Source organism: Hemitrygon akajei, chromosome 20, assembly GCF_048418815.1.
Source record: "Hemitrygon akajei chromosome 20, sHemAka1.3, whole genome shotgun sequence".
NCBI classification, from domain to species: Eukaryota; Metazoa; Chordata; class Chondrichthyes; order Myliobatiformes; family Dasyatidae; genus Hemitrygon; species Hemitrygon akajei.
Genome location: NC_133143.1, coordinates 41,617,016 through 41,632,293, shown reverse-complemented (window position 1 = coordinate 41,632,293; position 15,278 = coordinate 41,617,016). Strand labels below are relative to the sequence as shown.

The 15,278-nt window shown below is 42.4% G+C and overlaps 1 long non-coding RNA gene across 1 annotated transcript in view; it reads right to left on the bottom strand.

The window, feature by feature from the left end:
* The window catches only part of LOC140713754 (uncharacterized), a 32,131-nt gene continuing 16,853 nt past the window's right edge, over positions 1-15,278 (bottom strand). Inside the window, exons 2-3 of the long non-coding RNA XR_012095724.1 lie at positions 1,038-1,251; positions 1-340 (exon numbers count right to left, since the gene is read on the bottom strand). This is a non-coding gene — a long non-coding RNA (uncharacterized lncRNA). The remainder of the gene's footprint in view (positions 341-1,037; positions 1,252-15,278) is intronic.

The following is a 15,278-nucleotide window of genomic DNA, read 5'->3' as shown; positions in this document are numbered from 1 at the left end:
CCTGTGGAATAAAATGGTACTGAAAGTTAAAGACATGGCCATTCATAAAATGGATGGAAAATCAGTCCCATTGTAATTTGCTTATCACGTTAGTGATATGTACCCATATTTTTAGTGTTAACCCACAGAGTGTAAAGACGGGTAAAATAACTGAGTTTCTTGATAATTTTCTTCTTCCTGCAAAATAAAAATAATTTTCCAAGAACTCAAGGCTGTACAGATTCCCATAGGTTATCAGATATAATGAGTTCTACATTCCAAACTTCTTGAATGGTCACCCCATCATACTCTTCACTGTTGATTTTTTTATTAGCTTTGATGTTGTTAATAAATCTATTTCCTGTGGGAAAGAAAGTAAAGTAATAATGTAAAAATAAATAAATCCACAAACATCTGGTTCTGATGATTTTTAAATTAGCTTCCTTTATTGTTAGAATGTGATTTGCTGTGATATGTTCTGAAATCATGAGGTCAAAGAATGGTTTATATATGAGTAGGTGCTATAATTATATGTATAAATATACAAATCAATAGGTTCAATAGGTACATTTAATGTCAGAGAAATGTATACAATATATAGATCCTGAAATTCATTTTCTTTGCAAACATGCATGAAAACAGCGGAGTGCCCCAAAGAATGAATGACAGTAAAGCATTAGAATCCCAAAGCCCCCCCAACTCCCCCTTCCACGCACAAGCAACAGCAAGACAAAGAACCCCTCACCCCCACCAGCAAAAGAACATTAGTGCTCTCCACTGAACACTCAAGTGTGCAGCAAAGCATCAATAAAGACAGAGACTTGCAGTACCCCAAAGACTACTCATTCACCCGGTATTCACAATACTGACCCGGCTCTCTCTCTCTCTCCCTAGTAAAGGAAAAAGAGGTGTCCCTATTTCACAGCAAGAGGGGAGACATATTTATGATGTTAAAAGTCTGTTGCGCCGCTTTTCCTGAGCTCTGTGCCCAGAGAGTCGGCCCCAGAAAGGCACAGCTGTCTGGACACACAGCCCACATCAGCTAAGCTACTACTCACAGTGTTCTGTATTCTCCTGCGGCACCTCAGTCAAGGGCACCAGTCTCGAAGCAGCACATCTCCAGGGCCATGAAAATCCGGCACCCCAAAGTCTTCCACGCCGCGTCCTTGGGATATCAAAACGCGGCCAGTCATGAGGCCCTGAGAGCGGGTCCCATTCCCGCAAAAAACCAAAGTCAGAGTATAACTCCAGGTCAGGGTCTTCAAAAGAACCCTGAAAGGGAAAAATAGAGATATTAAAGATAGAAATAGAGCTGTTTCTGAAGATGCAAGCAAAGGAGTCGCCGTTTAGCGCCACTCCTATACACACCCACACGCACACACACATATATATATAATTTTAATTTCTCAAGCATGGGGTCAGGGGCATTTTCCATGTAGGCAAAGGAACTGTGCTGTTCATTGTACAGCAGGAAATCAGAACTATTCCTGGCCACATGAAACAATAATAGGACACTTACCTCTTGTAAACTCTCCACTTGCAGCAGAAAGAAAAATGTTAATGACACAACTACTGCTGAGTCTGGGCATTCTCATGGGCTGGCAGCTGTAAAGAGCTGGAAATCACGCTTAAGAGAATGCACATTCCAGACAATTACACTTTCACTGTGGTTGTATTTACAGTGCCTTTGAAAGTATTCAGCCCCCACAACTATTCTCACATTTTACTGTCTCATTTTCTAAATTTAAAACATATTGAAGTAGGATTCTTTGAGCTAATCTACAAAATTTTGTGTATCATGTCAAAACAAAGTTCCCAAAACCTGTTAACAATTTACTAAAAATTTAAAGCCAAAATTGTGAGGCTGAAAAATTATTTATCCCCTTTGTAAAGTTAGTACATTAACCTTCCTCAGGTGCAATACTGTATATTGCCCGAGAAACTCACCCAATTTGTTGATGTCAAAAATTGGAGGATCACCTGTTTTCAATGAATTCACAGGAATAAATACCCCTTCCCTCTATAAGGTCAAACAGCATGGTAGATTTTAACAGACCAAACCAAAATGAGGACAGAATAGAATTCAAGACAAGTCAGGAAAATGAAGATAGAGACAGGAAAATGAAGATAGAGAAGCACAATTCTTCGTTAGGATACAAGACCTCCTGAAAAGCACTCAGAGTTCAGTGCAGTCCATCATGAAAAAGTGGAAAAAATGTGAAAGCACAGCCATACTACCTAGGTCAGGCTGCCCCTCTAAACTTAGTCACTGGAGAAGAGTGGCACTTGTAAGAGAGGCTACTGTGTCGCCAACAGTCACTCCAAGTGAGCTGCACAAGTCAGTGGTTCCAAACGGAGGTGATGTTCATGGCTCCACAATCACTAAGGCTTTGCTCAAAAAGGGTATTAATGGAAGAGTGGCAAGGAAGAAACCCTGGCTTTAAAAAAACATATCCTTGCCCATGAAGACTTCACAAAGCGTCGCTTAGCTGATACAGTAAACATGTAAAAGAAGTTCTTGTGATCGGATGAGAACCCAATAAATAAATCTAATGCGGCACATCAGCCAGGTAACACCTCCCCTACTGTAAAGTATGGTGGAGGTGGCACCCTGCTGTGGGCGTGCTTTTCAGCAGCAGGGACTGGAAATCTGGTCAGGATTGATGGGAAGATGAATCCAGCTAAATACATAGAGATTATGGATAAAAAGCCTACTACTCTCTGCAGAAAGTTTAAACTGGAAAGTTTGTTTTTCAGCAGGACAACAACCTGTTGGGCACACTACCAGAACCTCACATCACAGCGCTAAGCAGTATTGCACCCATATTGTACTGTCTCTGTACTTTTATATCTGTGTGCCGTAGGACTAAAAGGAGGATGTGATTCACAAATAAAAATTCACAGTTAAATTAATGAAAATCCCTGGTTGTAACACTCACTTGTGTGAACAAAGGCTTGGGCACTGAACACTTTTACAAGGCACTGTAGATCCTTCTGAACTTCTGAACTCATCTCCTGTCTCTTTTCGTTAAGATAATGATTTGGTTTCTCTTACCTCACACTTCCTCAGATGAGACGCTGTTTATCAGGTTTTTGCCTAGTTACTCAACATAGCGCAGAATCGCAATGCCCTCATCCCTTCTATCTGTTTTTGTATCACTGGCAAAATTGGAAACCTTACATAGCAATCAGAATCAGATTTAATGCCACCGGCACATGTCATGAAATCTGTTGTTTTACAGTAGCAGTACATTGCAATATATAACGATAAAAAACTATAAATTACTATCAGGAATGTATATACAATGAAATTAAATAAGAGCGCTAAAAGGAAGCAAATAAAAAGAAAAAATAGTGAGATAGTGTACGTGGTTTCATTATCCATTGAGAAATCTGATGGCAAGAGAGGCAGAATCCGTTCCTGAAATGTTAAGTGTGGGTGGCTTCAGGATCCAGTACCTCATCCTTGATGGTCGCAATGAGAAAAGGGTACGTCCTGAGTGATGAGAGTCCTTAATGATGGATGGCATCTTCCTGAGGCATCGCCTTTCGAAAGTGTCCTTGATGCTTAGGAAGCTAGCGCCCATGATGGAGGCAGCTGGGTTTACATCTTTCCGCAACTTGTTCCGATCCTGTGCAGTGGCTCATCAATACCAGACAGAGATGCTATCACTTAGAATGCACTCCACAATATACTGTATCTTTAAAAATTTGCAAAAAATTTGCTGACATACCAGATCTCCTCAAACTCTTAACAAAATAAAGCTGCCGTTGTGTCTTCTTTGTAATTCTTTCTATACAAGATGGCACCATTAAGTGATGACTCTTTGTGTGCAGCTCCGATGGGAATTATCAAATATTCCAGTTTAGGACGACCACACCTGAAATCCACAGTCACAGCCATGAGTACTTCAATAAGCAACATTGTCTTAAGATGATTAAAAAATCTATTGATCCTCAAAATTGAACCCTGGACAGCAAAATTGGGTCATGAGTGCAGTTCCCTTTAAGAAAAAGGAAGCAGGGAAGGCATGCTGGGCTGAAGGAACAATTAAAATACAGAGGCCTTAGACCCTCTCTCCCGACTAGTCTGCTGGTGAATATACTGTCTCTGGAAAATAAAACTGAAGAATTCAGAGCAAGGGATACCAGGGACTGTTGTGTACTTTGCTTCACAGAAAAATGGCTCACCCCTGATCGTTTTTGGACACAGCAGCCCAAGGGTTTCACCTTCTACTGGAAAGACGGAACAGCTGAGTCTTAAAGGTAGAGGAAGCAAAGTATACTTTGTGAGTTACATTTCATGGTACGGAGCAGTAGCAATTCTGTCTCAATCCTGTTCTCCCAACCTGGAACATCTGGTGGTCAAGTGACGTCCATTTTATATGCCAAGAGAGTTTTCCACTGTCGTCCTGGTAGTGATGTACATTTCATCCCTGACTAACCTCAGGCAGGCACTGGAGGAGCTGTGCACCATGATCAGCAGTAACGAAACAGCGCTTCAAGTTGCCTTCCGGATCATTGCAGGGGACTTCAAACAGGCCAGCTTGAAGAAGTTTCTGAACTACCACCAACATATCAGCTGGAGAACCAGAGGAACATATACACTTGACCACTGTTGGACCACCATCAAGAATGCTTAGCATGCCATCCCATGCCTGCACTCTGCGAAGTCCAATCACCTGGTTGTACTTCTACTCCCAGTGTATAGGCAGAGGCTAAAGACTGCAACACCAGTGCCAAGGACCAGGAAAGTATGATCAAGGCAAGGAAGGCAGAGAAACAATTACAAGACTATTTTGATTTGGTGGACTGGAAGATAATGAGGCATTCGTCTTTGAATCTGAGTGAATATGCCACAGTGGTCACCAATTTCATCAATACCTACGTGCATGAGTATATACCATTGAAAACATAACGGGACATGCCCAAACCAAAAGCCATGGATGAAAAGGGAAATTTGTAGTCTGCTGAGGGCTAGATCTGTGGCATTCAAGACTGGTGATCCAAATCTATACAAAAAGTTCAGATTTGACCTACAAAGGGCTATTTCAGAAGTGAAAGAACAATTGCAATTGAAGTTAGGGATGGAATTGGATGTACATCAACACTGGCAGGGTTTGCAAGCCATTTCTTCCCACAAGGTGAAACCTAACATTGTGAATATCCATGGTGCTTTAATTCCAGATGAACTCAACACCTTTTATGCATGTTTTGAATAGGAGAATAAAACCACACTGTTTCCAATCCCTGCAGCATCTGTGTGTTCTCTCTCTTGGAGCCCGACATCAGAATGTCTTTCAAGAGGATGAACCCTTGCAAGGCGTCAGACCATGATGGTGTACCTGTGCCAACCAACAGCAGGGTGAACTGCCTCAATGTCTATCTCTCAGTTGAACTCATACCTACAGTGATTAAGTACCTTAAGAGGTTGGTCATGGCCAGAGTCAGCTCCTACCTCAGCAAGGACCTGGAACCACTGCAATTTGCCTATTGCCACAATAGGTCTACAATGGACACAACCTCATTGGTTTTCCACTCGGTCTTGGATCACCTGGACAATAACAATACCTATGTCAGGCTGTCGTTTATTGATTATGTCTGTAATGCCCTTGTTAAGATTTCCACTGCTATGCTATGAGGTATTTTATTTTAGCAGTTTCTGTAGAAGCAGTGTGACCTGCTGGTAAGACTGTTTTGGCTTCAGCTAAAGATAAGGAGCCATGTTATCCAACTTAGGAATGTTGTGTCAGCCAAACAAGAGTGGGATGGCATGGATCATTCTTGAGAGCTGGGTCGGAAGAATTTTCTCAATAGCAGTAGTCTGGTTTGGTATCTTTATGGGCACATTTAGACTGGGTTACCTGTAATGAGCCTATTTATCTTTCTTTTTCTTTCACTGTTAACTGTTTGCTAAAGTTGAAAATCGGCAAATATATTTTCTGTATAATTTTATGTCGGTGTATGACCTTTCATTTCTGGGCTACCAATAACAATGTATGAGCAGTATTTACACAGCATTCATTCAAACGGAGGTTCCTTTAATCAGAACAACCTGATATTCCTGTTTAGTTGAACCCCAAATCATACTGACCCCAGACTTGCATTGCTTACGAAAGGCAACCTTCTCAGTGTTGAGTCACGTGGCTGTTAGCAGAGTTAGCTAGCGAGCCAAGTTGGTGTACAAGCCCCGGTAGGAGGTTGCACTTGTGGGGTGCTCGTGCTGGATTTAGGATGCTGTGTGAATGCTATTTAAGGATCGATGAAGTGGCTTATTATGTGTTTTATTTGTGTGTTTAAGCAGTGTTTAAACCTGTGTTTGGGGGAAGTGGGGTGTGTCATAATTAATGCAGGCCTAATTTTTCAGAACCCTTTTCCCATTTTTAAATATGTATCAATTTTTTGTACATATATCTGTTATAGAACTATAACATTATACACCACAAAAACAGGCCCTTCATCCCAACTGATCAGAATCAGGTTTCTTATCACTGACATGTGTCGCACAATTTGTTAACTTAGCAGCAGCAGCAGTTCAATACAATACATAATTTAGAAGAAAAAAATAAAATTAAATAAATAAGTAAATTAATTACAGTATATGTATATTGAATAGATTAAAAATCATGCAGAAACAGAAATAATATACACTTAAAAAGTGAGGTAGTGTTCATGGGTTCAATGTCCATTTAGGAATCGGATGGCAGGGGGGAACAAGTTGTTCCTGAATCACTGAGTGTGTGCCTTCAGGCTTCTGTACCTCCTTCCTGATGGTAACAGTGAGAAAAGGGCATGCCCTGGGTGCTGGGGGTCCTTAATAATGGACACTGCCTTTCTCAGAACCCGCTCTTTGAAGATGTCCTAGGTACTTTGTGAGCTAGTACCCAAGTGGAGCCGGCTGAATTTATGACCCTCTTCAGCTTCATTCGGTCCTGTGCAGTAGCTCCCCATACCAGGGGATCAGGGGAACAGAAAGAGAGTTCTGTGGATGAGATCGAGTTTCGCAGATGAAATGTTGCCCCTTGGTTACCAAGGTCCGAGTTCTCAGCATTCTTAAGTGGGACAGTGAGCATCCAGAGGTCATGGCCCATGTACTGTACGTACCAATGACATTGGCATGAAGAGTGACGAGGTTCTGCAAAGTGACCTTCGGGGGTCTGGTGCTAAGCTAAAGGACATGACCTTTAGGGCTTGAGATCTTAGGATTGCTACCGGTGCCACGAGCTGGTGACGCCAGAAGGAGGAAGATCATACAGTTTAACGCGTGGCTGTGGAGTTGGTGTAGGAGGGAAGGCATCAGATTTTTTGGATCATCGGGCTCTTATCCAGGGAAGGTTGGACCTATACAGACGAGACAGTTAGCATCTGAACTGAAGGGAGATAAATATCTTAGCGGAAAAGCATACTGGTGCTGCACAGTGTGGGGATGGAAATCAGAATTCCAGCACAGGTAGTGCAGAGATTGTGGAGACAGATGTTTTTAAGACATAAGACAAAGTCAGAAATCAAAAGATTGCTCTTTAGTGCGACTATGTTCTGAGCTGCATATATTTCAATGCAAGGAGTATTGTAGGAAAGGCAGATGAGCTCAGGGCATGGATTAACACCTGGAATAATGATATTGTAGCCATTAGTGAGACTTGGCTGTAGGAGGGACAGGGTTCTGTTGTTTTAGATGTGACAGAGCGGTAGGAATTAAAGGGGGAGGGGTGGCGTTACTAGTCAGGGAAAATTTGAAGGCAGTGCTCAGTCAGGACAGACTAGAGAACTCAACCAGTGAGGCTTTATGGGTGGAACTGAGGAATAAGAAAGGTAGGACCATGTTAATTGAGCTATATTACAGACCACTCAGCAGTCCGTGGGATTTAGAGAATCACAGACTGGTCTAAGGAACATAAGGTTTTTATGGTAGGTGATTTTAACTTTCCACATATTGATTGGGACTCTCATACTGCAAAAGGATTAGATGGGATAGAGTTTGTGAAATGTGTTCAGGAAAGTTTCCTTAATCAGTACGTAGAAGTCCCAACAAGAGAGTGTGTGGTACTTGATCTGCTATTAGGGAATGAAATAGGCTAGGTGACAGAAGTTTGGGTAGGGGAATACTTAGCAACTAGTGATCATAATGCCATTAGTTTTAAAGTAATTATGGAAAGGTTAGTGGGAAAATTACTGGAAGGTATTCTAAGGGATTGGATATATGACGATTTGGATAGACAGGGACTGATTAGGGAAAGGTTGTGTCTAACAAATCTTATAGAGTTTTTCAAGGAAGTTACCAGAAAAGTAAATGAAGGCAAATCATTGGATGTTGGCTGCAAGGACTTTAGCAAGGCATCTGACAAGGTCCCGTTCAAGAAGGATCAGAGGGATTCTGGGGTCCGAGTCTATAGGACACTCAAAGCTGCTGCGCAGGTTGACTCTGTGGTTAAGACGGCATATGGTGCATTGGCCTTCATCAATCGTGGGATTGAGTTTAAGAGCCGAGAGGTAATGTTGCAGGTATATAGGACCCTGGTCAGACCCCACTTGGAGTACTGTGCTCAATTCTGGTCGCCTCACTGCAGGAAGGACGTGGAAACCATAGAAAGGGTGCAGAGGAGATTTACAAGGATGTTGCCTGGCTTAGGGAGCATGCCTTATGAGAATAGGTTGAATGAACTCGGCCTTTTCTCCTTGGAGTGACGGAGGATAAGAGGTGTACAAGATAATGAGAGGCATTGATCATGTGGATAGTCAGAGGCTTTTCCCTAGGGCTGAAATTGCTAGCACGAGAGGGCACAGTTTTAAGCTGCTTGGAAGTAGGTACAGAGGAGATGTCAGGGGTAAGTTTTTTACGCAGAGAGTGGTGAGTGTGTGGAATGGGCTGCCGGCGGCGATGGTGGAGGTGGAAACGATAGGGTCTTTTAAGAGACTCCTGGATGGCTACATGGAGCTTAGAAAAATATAGAGCAATGGGTAAAGCCTAGGTAGTTCAAAGGGAGGGACATGTTTGGCACAGCTTTGTGGGCCAAAGGGCCAGTATTGTGCTATATGTTTTCTATGTTTCTATGGTCAGTCTGTCAGCATTCAAGATGAGGTAGAAAATTGGACTAGACATTGGCTTTGTGGGAGAAACCAGAGAGTGGTAGTAGATAGTTGCCTCTCTGACTGGATGCCTGTGACTACTAAAGTTCCACAAGGATCAGTTATTGCTTGTCATTTATATCAATGATCTGGATGATAAAGGGGTTAACTGGACCAGGTTTCTTCCACTGAGGTTGGGTGGGTCTACAGCTAGAAGTCATGAGTTCTAGGTGCAAGGTGAAAATGTTTAAGGGGAATATGAGGGGAAACTTCTTCACTCAGAGGTCGTGAGAGTGTGGAATGAGCATGGTGCATGTAAGCTCAATTTCAATGTTTAAGAGAAGTTTGGATAAGTACGTGGATGGCTATGGTCTGGGTGCCAGTCGATGGGACTAGGCAGTTTAAATGGTTCAGCATGGACTCGATGGGCTGGAGGGCCTGTTTCTGTGCTGTATTTCTCTATGTCTCTGTGATCCATACTGGCCAAGGTACCCATCTAAACTAGTCCTATTTCCCCTTGTTTGGCCCTCTATATCTTTCCTATTCATGAACCTGTCCAAGTACCTTTGAAAAGTTGTGTATATAGTTGCCTCAGCCTCTTCCTCAGGGAGCTCACTTCATACATGGACCACCCACTGAATGAAAAAGTTGCCCCTGAAGCTCCTGTTAGTTCTTTCCCCTCTCTTCTTAAACCCCAACTCTGGGAAAAAAGACTGAATGCATTCACCTTAACAATGCCCCTCGTGATTTTATACACCTCTATAAAACCACCCCCAAATCTCCTGTACTCCGATGAATAAAGTCTTTGCCTGCTTAACAACCTTCCCTCAAATTCTGGCAACATACTCATAAATCCTTTCAGCATTCTTTCTAGCTTAATGGTACTTATCCAACAGTGGTCACCAAGACTGAACGCAAATTCAGCCTGTTGTATCTTATTTGATCAGCAGCGTCTGTTGTATTGTTACTGGTCCCTTATGCAACCTGTCTATGCTTTGAGTGCATTCACACCATTTCTTGTCATAGATTTTGTTGTTGCTTATGTGTACAGAACTACCTATTGTGACCTTTATACCAGAATCATTGGTCAAATCATACAAAGAGAACTGAGTCAAAATGCAAAGATAGGCAATTTAACCATCCCGGAAATAATTTACCTGAGAGATACTGCACTTGATTACTTCTTTGAGCAATAAACTTAATTATGATTATAATCATCTTATAAATCACTGGAGACTTTCAACACTTTATATAGCTGGATTGGATCTGACTTGCTGACTAGCATTAGTTGTAGTTTTAAGAGGTACAACTAATCTTTCTCTGGAGCAAGTTAATTTGCTGTCACAACTGGACACAGTTTCAACATGCAACTCATGCTTATATATCTGGGTTTCTAAATCAAATTGCAAAATTATGTTGCAGTTGCTATGCGATTACCAAAGACCACCAGGTAAAGTAAGAGAATTCTAGACAGTTAATGAATCACAAAAGACCATAAGATATAGGAGCAGAATTCGGGCACTTGACCCATCGAATTTGCTCTGCCATTTCATCATGGCTGATCCAATTTTCCCTCTCAGCCCCAGTCTCCTGTCTTCTCTCCATATCACTTCGTGCTCCGAGTAATCAAGATTCTATCAACCTCTACCTTAAATATACTCAATGACTTGGCCTTTACTGCTGCCTGTGGCAACGATTTCCAGAGATTCATCACTCTCTGGCTAAAGAAATTCCTCTTTCCCTGTTCTAAAAGGAGGCCTTTCTATTCTGCGGCTGTGTCCTCTGATCTTAGACTCCCCCACCACAGGAAATATCATCTCCTATCACTTCTATCACGCCCTTTCAACATTCAATAAGTTTCAATGTGGTTGCCCCTCATTCTTCTGAATTCCAGTGAGTGGAGGCCCAGAGCCATCAAGCGCACCTCATACCACAAGACTTTCAATCCCGGAATAATTTTTGTGAACAACAACACACACAAAATGCTGGTGGAACACAGCAGGCCAGGCAGCATCTATAGGGAGAAGCGCTGTCGACGTTTCGGGCCGAGACCCTTCGTCAGGACTAACCGAAAGGAAAGCTAGTAAGAGATTTGAAAGTAGTGGGGGGAGGGGGAAATGCGAAACGATAGGAGAAGACCGGAGGGGGTGGGATGAAGCTGAGAGCTGGAAAGGTGATTGGCGAAAGTGATACAGAGCTGGAGAAGGGAAAGGATCATGGGACGGGAGGCCTCAGGAGAAAGAAAGGAGGAGGGTGGGAGCACCAGAGGGAGATGGAGAACAGGCAAACAACTAAATATGTCAGGGATGGGGTAAGAAGGGGAGGAGGGGCATTAACAGAAGTTAGAGAAGTCAATGTTCATGCCATCAGGTTGGAGGCTACCTAGCCGGTATATAAGGTGTTGTGAGCCTCCTTTGAACCCTTTGCAATCTCAGCACATCCTTTCTTCAATAAGGGGCCAAAAACTGCTCATAATACTCCACATGAGGTCTTACCAGTGCCTTACAGAGCCTCAGCATTACATATTGCTTGTATATTCTAGTCCTCTGAAAATGAATGCTAACATCACATTTGCCTTCCTCACCACAGACTCCCAAGACCCTTTGCACCTCAGATTTTTGAATTTTCTCTCCATTTAGAAAATAGTCTATGCATTTATTTCTTCTACTGAAGTTCAAATAAAATGTTAGGAGGAAGATGCAGCAAGTAGTTAGGAAGAAGTGTGGTATATTGGACTTTATGTTGGAGTTTAGAATTTCAGCAGAAACTATATACAAGGGGTGATAGATAAGTTTGTGGCCTAAGGTGGAAGGAATCAACTTTAGAAAACCTAGCACATTTATTTTTTAACATAGTCCCCTCCTACTTTTACACACTTAGTCCAGCGGTCATGGGGCATACGGATCTTGGAACTCCAGGAAGTGTCCACAGCAGGGGTGATTCAGAAGTCCTTGGCCTGAGGTAGAAGGAGATGAGTTATACAGCTCTCGTTACATGCACATGCAGGTCAACTCTTTGAGTGATTATGCAGAAAGTTTGAAGTTAATAACTCATCAGGTGTGATTGATAAGTTCATGGCCTAAGGTAGGAGGAAATGAGTTATTAACTTCAAACTTTCTGCATAATCACTCAAAGAGTTGATCTGCGTGTGCATGTAACAAGAGCTGTATAACTCATCTCCTTCTATAACTCATCTCCGTCTCTTAGACTATGAACTTATCAATCACCCCGCTGTGGTCACTTTCTGGAGGTCCAAGATCCGTATGCTCCACGACCGCTGGACTAAGTGTGTAAATGTAGGAGGAGACTATGTTGAAAAATAAATGTGCCAGGTTTTCTAAAATTGACTCCTTCCACCTTAGGCAACGAATTTATCAATCACCCCTCATAATTATACAGATACAAGTGAATCCACACTTGGATTGTTGAAGTCATCGAGTTGTACGGTGCAGAAATGGTCCCTTCTGCCCACCATATTCAAACCCACCTTCTTTGCCATTCCTCACTAATTTGTGCAGAGTTTTGTTTCTCTTACTTAAGCAAACATATAATGGCATAGGGATCAATGTAAAAGAGATCCACTAGGCTAATTCCTGGAACGAGAGTATTTTCCTGCTGTGGGCCGCTGAAGAGTTTAGATCCACATTCTTTGGAGTTCAGAAGAATGAGGAAATTAATTAACAATAATCTTAACATATAAGATTACAGAGTAAACTTCCAGATGTTTCCACTAATGGGAGAATCTTAAATGAGGGGGCAGTCTTTTAAAACTTGAGGTGGGCAGGATCTTTGCAAAGCGTGAAAACTGAGGTCAGCAGAATCTTTGCAGAGTGTGAAAACTGAAGTGGGTAGGGTGTTCTTCTCACAGAATGTGGTGAACCTCTGGAATTTCTTCTACCCCCGGTAGTTTGTGGAGGCCCAGTCATTGGGTGTATTCAGTGAGGAAGTAGAAAAGTTCTTGAAGTTCCAGAAATGGAGGAAAAGGTGTGTTTAGTAGAAGCAGCCATAATCAGAAAGTACAAAGTGTAAAGTATGGTAGTCATTAATACAAGGAGATATCAATATAGTAGCGATTAATATAACAGAAGAACCAGTCTTCAAAGTAAACCATTCATGTAAATGATAAGCAGTAATGAAACAGACACCATTGTGTGCTAAATATTCAGGCTTGGAAAGAGAAATACTCTGGAAACAGTCTCTTCTGTTGACACTTGAACAAACATACCTATTATGTCCTGAAGAAGGATTTCAGCCCAAAATGTTGACTGTTTATTCATTTCCACAGATGCTGCCTGACCTGCTGAGTTCCTCCAGCATTTTATGGGTGTTGTTCACCTATTAATAATGCAATATTTATTGACCGTTTGAGGACGCCGAAAGCTGCATCTGGGCATGGGACATCCTGAGCTTTGCAGAAACGTCAGTCACACAGGGACAACAAGAGGGGAATGTTAATCAGACCACATTGAAACTGTCAGGATGAGGTCATGGAAAGGATTCAGTTAAAAACTTGTGTTCTGCAAACTCTGTTTGCAGTGGGTTTTTTGTATTCCGAGAACCATCCCTCATTACATGGGTTAAAGAAAACCTTTCATAGAGTCCAGATTTGCAACAATGAGTTGTTTCTGTTGGCTGAGATGAGCTCCTATTGTACGTACTCAATTCTACAGAGCCACTCAAAATGTGGATGTAAACAATGTGATTGAAACTATGCAACTGTACTTCCAGACCTGCTGTTATCTTTGTGCTTAAGGAGTATTAAAGCTTTATGTTCTGAGACATTATTCTGAGAGAGGCTCCCACCAGTTCCACCCATGAGTGTCTGCTTTGGCTGAATAGAGACTTCTGGTGTCCATGGCTGCAGTGTTTTTACCCGACGATCTTGTGATCTCATGTCTCAGAGCCTGATTATCAGGACATACTCAGGGTGTGGAGGGGAGTGAATCCTCACATCATACCTGGCTTTGGCGGCGTACGATGACCAGTGGTTAAAAACCTGCACTGACCACCTGGCTGGAATGTTCAGGGACATCTAAACGTTCCTACCTGCTTCTAGATGGTGTCGATTGAACCAGGGTTCAAGATGAGCAGGATGATCTACGTCAAAGACTTCATTCTTCTAGTATTTACATACACTGGAGCTACATTACTGTACAAAAGTCTTAGGCACATACATATAGGTAACGTGCCCATGATTTTTGCCCAGTGCTGTATTTGTCAATGTAATGTAAATCTGGCAGGACCAAAGGATATTGGGAATGGTGAGAGTGCAGCACCTTGGGAGAGGTGTGGAACAGGTGGCAGAGGAGGAGTGCTAGAGGTGGGAAGTGGTGTGGATGCAGACACACCCAACCCTGAGAGACCAAGCAAGGTCATTTGATTCCAAGCAATTGGTTTATTGATCATTACAGAATGTCTCTCTAGTGCTTCCCGCTCTCTCCCCTCTCCCTTCTCCTTTTCCCAACCATGATTCCCCTCTCTCTGCCCTTTCTCAATCCACAAAAGAGGCCCATATCATAACAGGTTTAACATTGCTCACATATGTTATGTAATTTGTTCTTTTTTGTGGGAGCAGTACAGTGCAATACATAAAATTACTACAGTACTGTGCAAAAGACTTGGGCACCCTAGATATATTTATGTGCCTAAGATATTGCACAGTACTGTAAAAGGTTAGATATGACTCAAATCATCTCCTACCTCAAGAAGGTCTTGGACCTGCTTCAAGCTGCCTGTCACAGTGTAGGCCTACAGTGGACACCATCTTGCTGATTCCCCACTCTGCTCTGGACTGGCTGGACAATTGGAACACATATCAGCCTGTTGGTCATTGACTACAGCTCAACATTCAACACCATCATCCCCTCAAAATTTACGGTCAAGCTCCAAGATCTAGGCCCTTGCACCTTCCTCTACAATTGGATCCTTGACATCCTCACTGGAAGACCACAATCAGTGAGGACTGGAAATGTTATCTTCTTACTGGTCATTCAGGACTGTGTGCTCAGCCCTTGCTCTGCACTCTCTCTACATAAGAGGGTTGTGTAGCTCCAATGCCATCTACAGATTCACTAGTGACACCTCTATTGTTGGTAGAATCACGATGATGACAAGATGATATACAGGAGTGAGATAAGTCTAGTAGTTGGATGGTATCAACAACAACCTTTCACTAACTGTAAATAAAACCAAGAAATTGATTGTGGACTTTAGGAAGGAGGATCAGGTGAAAG